At 38.8% G+C, this 6,456-nt stretch overlaps 1 protein-coding gene across 4 annotated transcripts in view; it reads right to left on the bottom strand.

The window, feature by feature from the left end:
- Positions 1-2,526, bottom strand: part of LOC117497978 (sterile alpha motif domain-containing protein 9-like) — a 12,291-nt gene extending 9,765 nt beyond the window's left edge. For 2 of the 4 annotated variants that reach the window (XM_034150022.1, XM_034150020.1), the window contains exon 1: positions 2,382-2,525. The gene's annotated coding sequence lies outside the window, so the exon portion shown is untranslated. Of the gene's footprint in view, positions 1-2,372 lie in introns of all 4 variants that reach the window. The other 2 variants (XM_034150023.1, XM_034150021.1) reach the window with 2 other exon arrangements.
- Positions 2,527-6,456: the final 3,930 nt, after the last annotated feature.

Consider the following 6,456-nt stretch of genomic DNA (forward strand, 5'->3'; position numbering starts at 1 on the left):
CACGTGTTTCTTGTCAACACTCAATGGAGTAAACTACGAGACATGTCAAAAAACCAAAGACATTAAGCAGCTACGTTGCCGTTTCGCTCCCTGCAAACAATCTCAGGACTTTATTGGACTGATTGAACTGGGTGCTAGCCGAGCCGCGCAGGACATAACCGACGGACCTGTGAAGCTTTACAGGGGGCAGAGGCTTAGATCACTGGACGACAGAGTTGTTCACCGTGTGCACAGACAGGGTTAACGTCGGTATGAACAACAGAATTGTGCCAAAACTCCGCCAACTGGCTGCAGTGGGATACTCCCCTGTGCACATTCTGTGCCCCGCGCACACACTGGAGAGCTGCGCAAAATCAGCTGATCACAACGTGCACGCTCTGTGGTCAAGCTGCTGCAGTTTTATTTACAACAAACTTACTCAGGGTGTTAATGGAAGAGTTTGAAATCAGACAGAGGTGGAAGAAGTACTCAGATCTTGTGTAGGAATACTCTGTTACAGTAAAAGTCCTGCATTCAAAATGTTACTCAAGTAAAATTTGAAAAGTCTTATCAAAATATAGTTAAAGTACCAAAAGTAGTCATGAGCCGCTTTCACACCAAGTACTTTGCCGTACTTAATGCCGGCACTTAGTACCCCAGGGCACTAAGTACCAATCGCGTTCACACCGGAATAAGTTCCCTGAGGGAAGATTACGCAAATGAGCCGCTGACGTCACTTCGTCTTCTTCTGCTTTGGGTTTACTGGCAGGCCGCAAACAACTTCACGGCGTATACTGCCGCCGGAAGTCCCCGGCCGGAAGTCCCCGGCCGGAAGTCCAGTAGAAGACTGGCTTCAGTAGAAGCTGCTGGGACTCCCAGCAGCTTCTACTGAAGCCTTCCGAGTAAATCAGAACGCCGACACCTCCTCATCACTCCACCGCTCCCATGTTTTTTTTTGTGTTGTGTAAGAAATTAAAATCAATGTTGATATGGCGTAATTTAAATTAAATATAGGATTTTAATTTAAAGCAGTTTGATTCTGAAAAAAACGTAAGTTCACACTAACTATTAAAGGTGGGGTAGGTAAGTTTGAGAAACCGGCTCGAGATACACTTTTTGTTATATTCCATGGAATGCTCTTAACATCCCGATAGCAATGAATATTTTAAGTGCTTTGACAAAAAATCCATACAAAATGTCATCTGTGGAAGCTGTAGTACTGTAAAAAGCACGACCAATCATTTTAGCCGGCCCGGCTAAAATAACTGGATGGCCTACCTGCCTGTCAGCCTTCCATCTGTGCACAAACTTATCTCGTGCCCTCATTGGTCATGTGCGCGTTCGTGTGTGTTGGAGGAGGGGCTCTGTAAGGAAGTGGCAGATTTTTTCCGGCTGTGTATTTTCAAATTCTAGCGATCTCGAGCTGGTTTCTCCAAAATTACCTACCCCACCTTTAACTTATACATATATATATATATAGGAATATACACTAAAGGTGTGGAAATTCTCTCGCGTTATAATATCAGCGCGGCCTCGGTCAGATCAAAATGCCTCCGAATGCAATTTGAATAGACCTACCTATCAGAGCAACGAAACGTTGGGTCTGCGTCATGCCTTACTGATTGAGATCAGTCGGAACCGCCATTCAGTATCCCGTATTAGTATTCAGCATTCAGGATCTTCAACGTGTATTATCATACGTCACGTTCACAGTGATCCCTTTTTATTTACTACAAGACAAATGTGCCGTTTTATTTCATATAGTTCAATTTTGATTGAGACAGGGAAATAATCTAAACCTCACGCGTGGCGTTAATCTGTCTAGGGGGGCGATATAGCGTATGTAATTGCATTGCATATACTGATTTGAGCCCCACCACTGTATGGGTTAGCCCTACCATAGATTACCCAACAAAAATACTCTGGAGCCGCCACTGCATGTAGCAGCCGCGTGTGTGTAAACTGCCCCGCCCCCTCGCACACAGACGGGGGAGAGAGATCTCTCGTCTGGATTGGAAAGATCGAAAATACATCATAGACGCATTTTGTAGTCTTATTGTATGTAAGAGAAACGGAGTTGGCAAAACTAAAACTGCAATATAATGTTCATGTAGCAATAATACATATGACATATATTTTTTTAATTTCTCCAGTAGGCCTACCGATAAAAATACAGATAACGTCGGAGCTTAACTCCGGTACCACGGTCTTTAATAATTCAGCCCCGGGGCCCGTTTAATACCAGGGCTCGGTACCCATCCCTACACACATATATATATTTTCAGTAGCATTTAAAACGTATGTGCCCAAGATGCTCCAAATGATGAAGTAAATGAATACATGTATACATAAATTAAATAGTAAATGTTAAATATACAAACAATATAACATACTTGTCTTACCTTTCCCCATACGATCCAGATGTCTCTGAAGTGTGAACATACCGTGCCACTGGTGACTATGTACTGTAGTCTTATGTAATGGAAGTTAAGATAACAACATGACACACACAGTGTGTGTGTGTGTGTGTGTGTGTGTGTGTGTGTGTGTGTGTGTGTGTGTGTGTGTGTGTGTGTGTGTGTGTGTGTGTGTGTTTGCAAACAAGCGCTGTAAAGATGTGATGTTGGACCTTTTGTGGAGAAAAGGAAACCTACTACTACATTGCAGTTTCCTTTTCTCCACAAACGAAACCTAACAATGCATCCTTTCACTTACAAATTATTCCTGTGACGATTTTAAACTGTCAATATTTCTCCAGAGCAGGATTAAATATTTGTTTTGGACTAAAGGCTTTGCATGGAAACGTTACAACAGTCATTTACAACAAAATTAGATTGCAAAATGGAGCTAATGTTTAACTATGTTTTGTAAAGATTAATCTGTGTGATGCGAGAAGAGCCCATCACAATTAATTAGGGTCCAACGTGACATCTTTACAACGCTTGTTTTGTCCAACAACTTTTTGACAGGGTATTTATGGATATAATTATTAAATATAATGAATTCATTTGAGGAGCTGGAACCATGTTATATGTACGTTTTTACCTGAAACATGAAAAAAGATCATCAAAATACTTTCCTATTCCTTTTTTTCAATTTGCAAATTGATTAACCATTAAAACAGAGGATAGAACAAGGCCCATATCTAAGCACTGAACAATTGTTTTAATACTTTGAAAAGGGATTGTATTACTCATTTTGGATATCATGCTCTTGTTCCTATGGGGCTGAAATCTCAATGTCATAATATGTCATACAAAAATAAACAAATTAACCTCTCAAACGTCTTTGAAAGAAAGCAACTACACATGATATATTGGTTAGCAAATATATTTTAATATATAATATTTATATTCATTTTAGCACAATGACAAAATGGCATAATTTCAGTTCAGTCTCATTTAAATCATGACAAAAAGCCACACCTTTATATCTGTTTGAATAATACATCATATCATAATTTGTTGCAGTCTTTTGCAAAATCACACCTTTAAGTACTTCTTGCCCCATGAGAGGAAAAACCTTAGCAGAAGTTTCTAACAGCATTGAGCCTATGGCATCCAACAGGATTATGTTATGAGCTGTATGTAAACATGATGTAATGGCGCTCTTCACTGCATCGTTAAGAAGTGTCACATCCTCCAAACCCATCACTGAGAACTGGATAAATTCATTGTCTTAAACCAAATTCAAATGTGTCGCATTGTCCAACAGCCATAAATGTAGATTAATTATTTAAGAGCAATAAATCTTGACTGGATTGACGCACCTGTCACTTGCTACACTGTTTGAGAAAGAGGCACATCACAAAATAACAGGCAGAATATGAGAGAACACACACACACACACACACACACACACACACACACACACACACACGCACACGCACACGCACACACACACACACACACACACACACACACACACACACACACACACACACACACACACACACACACACACACACAAAACTGTCAAAAGTAAAGTTTTGAGCTGAAAAACAAGAGACAATTTAAAAACCTGCAGGTGCAATCCTTCCTAAAAGGTATTGAGATAATGTGAACCAACAAATGTAGACTTGTTAATCCTGTCTGATGTTTCTGTCCCTTGCCCTACATCCCCTCCCATGCTGAGTCACATTTATAGACGCCTATAAACTTAAACAACACCACAGTAAAGGTAATTAATTAAACCTCCAGTAACAAAGTTCAGATTACATCTAAAAATAGCCTCCATAGTCCACGCACACACTTCAGAACATCCCAGCCACAAGCGTTAATGTGAGTCAGAGATTAAGATTGTTCACTACAAACATTATGAGACATTGTTTAAGGGGATGAAGCTTTTCCTCCTAAATCAGATATGCTTAGCAAGTCTAAATGAAATGCTCATTGAAACTATGGGTATTTGTAAATGTTGATAAGTATGTAAATGTACTTGTAAATATGTTGTATGATATCCTCTATTGTTTTATGTTGTTTTATGTTTCATGTGGAACCTAATTGCTGCAGGTCTCCCTTGAAAAAGAGATCTATGATCTCAAGGGACAATCTGGATAAATAAAGGTAGAAAAAGATAAAATAATATATGTTTCTCACAATAGTTTTTTGTAAGCTGCACACAGGTGATACTGACTCTTCTCGATTAATAGATTAGAAACTATACCATGCTTAAATAGACTCCTAAGTTATTATTTCGTAACATATGTAAGAAAAGGGAGGGAAGAGTCAATTATATTATAATTTATTTTATATTAGGTCACACTCTCCGGGTGCAGAGAGCACCCCCAGCCACCTCCAGGGAAGCACGAGGTCGTTCGAGATGAGAGGGTTCTTCTCTTCAACTTTCTGCTGAGAGGGGGTTCTACTCTTCACCTTTCTGCTCGGTGGGCTTAAGCAGACAACCCTGCAGGACGAGCGAGGGTTTCAGAGGCTTCTATAATACAAGGTTCCATGTTTCTTGGAGCAGTTTGATGTCTTCCTAACCTCTCCTATCACGGGGGGGACACCTGGATGCATCAGGAATACGCAGTTGCACTGCTCTCAACATTGATAGCAGAAGGAATACAGGCAGATGAGCCTCCGTTTCACTGGGGGATCAACTACAGTGCTCATTGAATGGGCCACACAAAAGCAGAGCAATATGAAGGGGTTAAAATATGGCGCTCTGATGAAGAAGAGTTTGAGCCAATCAGAACCTCAGTGCTAATCTACAGTATCAGGATGCCTTTACACACCAGACACTCGGTGTCATAAAGGGAGGAGGAGAATGAGTCAGGAAGACTGACGGACATGTTCTTCCAGCTCTCGTACAAAGATGAACTTTGGATTGAATGACCAGATGTTTACAGATGTACAATTAATGATTGTTTTTTATATTTCCAATGACCAGACATGTCTTTAATAGTGTTGATTAATATATTTCAACCCAGTCTCACGGCATTTCGTGTTATAGTCACGAAATTAATTGAATCTATTAATTCGTGTTCAGTAACACGATTTTTTTTCGTTTCACACAGAACGATTTTAAAAGCAACGTATTTCTATTGGTAGTATGTCTCGTGCCTGCACCACGTCTTTTTGTCTGGTCGGGTCTTGGAAGACCAGAAGCGGTGTGGTTCATAAAAACATTTTCTTACTCAATATCTTACCCTAAACCTAACCCTTTTATTTTAAATTGTATAATGTCTGAGTTTTTTTGCCGTCCGCGAGGAGAAGAAATGGGGCTCAGAGCCTCAGAATACTGAAATCTGTATTTAAAAAAATAAAAAAGTCCTTCTAATTTGCTATTATTTGTTGCAGGCACGAAACATACTACCAATAGAAATACATTGCTTCTAAAATCGTTCTGTGTCAGAATACTGAAATCTGTATTTTTTTAAATCTCTGTTTAAGATTTAAAATGTAATTGTATTAGCTGTAAAATGTCTTTACTGTAGGGTATTTTTACTATATGTACAGCACTTTGGCTCGACCAAAAATCGTTTATAAACGTGCTATATAAATAAAACTTGATTTGATTTGATTTAATTCAAATTTGTTATTATTTACATTGCTTTTAAAATCGTTCTGTGTGACACGAAAGAAATGCGAAAATCATGTTGGTGAACACGAATCAATAGATTAATTTCGTGACTATAACACGAAATGCCGTGAGACTGTGTTGTATATTTTGTCAGATCAGATTACACTTTCGCACTAAACTAAATTAAGTAATTAATATTTTCAGATTAAAAGGTATTGAATAATAAGGTATTTCTACTATTATCACAGATAATGTTAATATCCTTAATCGTCCAGCAATCAGACTTAACAACACTAACTCCTCAATGCATTATCCATGCACGGAAGTGTTGTTTCAAGTACTGGATTAATTTCTGTGTTGGCCCAAAACAAGTATGTATAATTATTAATATAACAGTTATATAGCATATTTGATACTCTAATTAGAGAAGTATAATTTCAAGAAATTGATATT

Source organism: Trematomus bernacchii, unplaced genomic scaffold (assembly GCF_902827165.1).
Source record: "Trematomus bernacchii unplaced genomic scaffold, fTreBer1.1, whole genome shotgun sequence".
In the NCBI taxonomy this organism is placed as follows: Eukaryota; Metazoa; Chordata; class Actinopteri; order Perciformes; family Nototheniidae; genus Trematomus; species Trematomus bernacchii.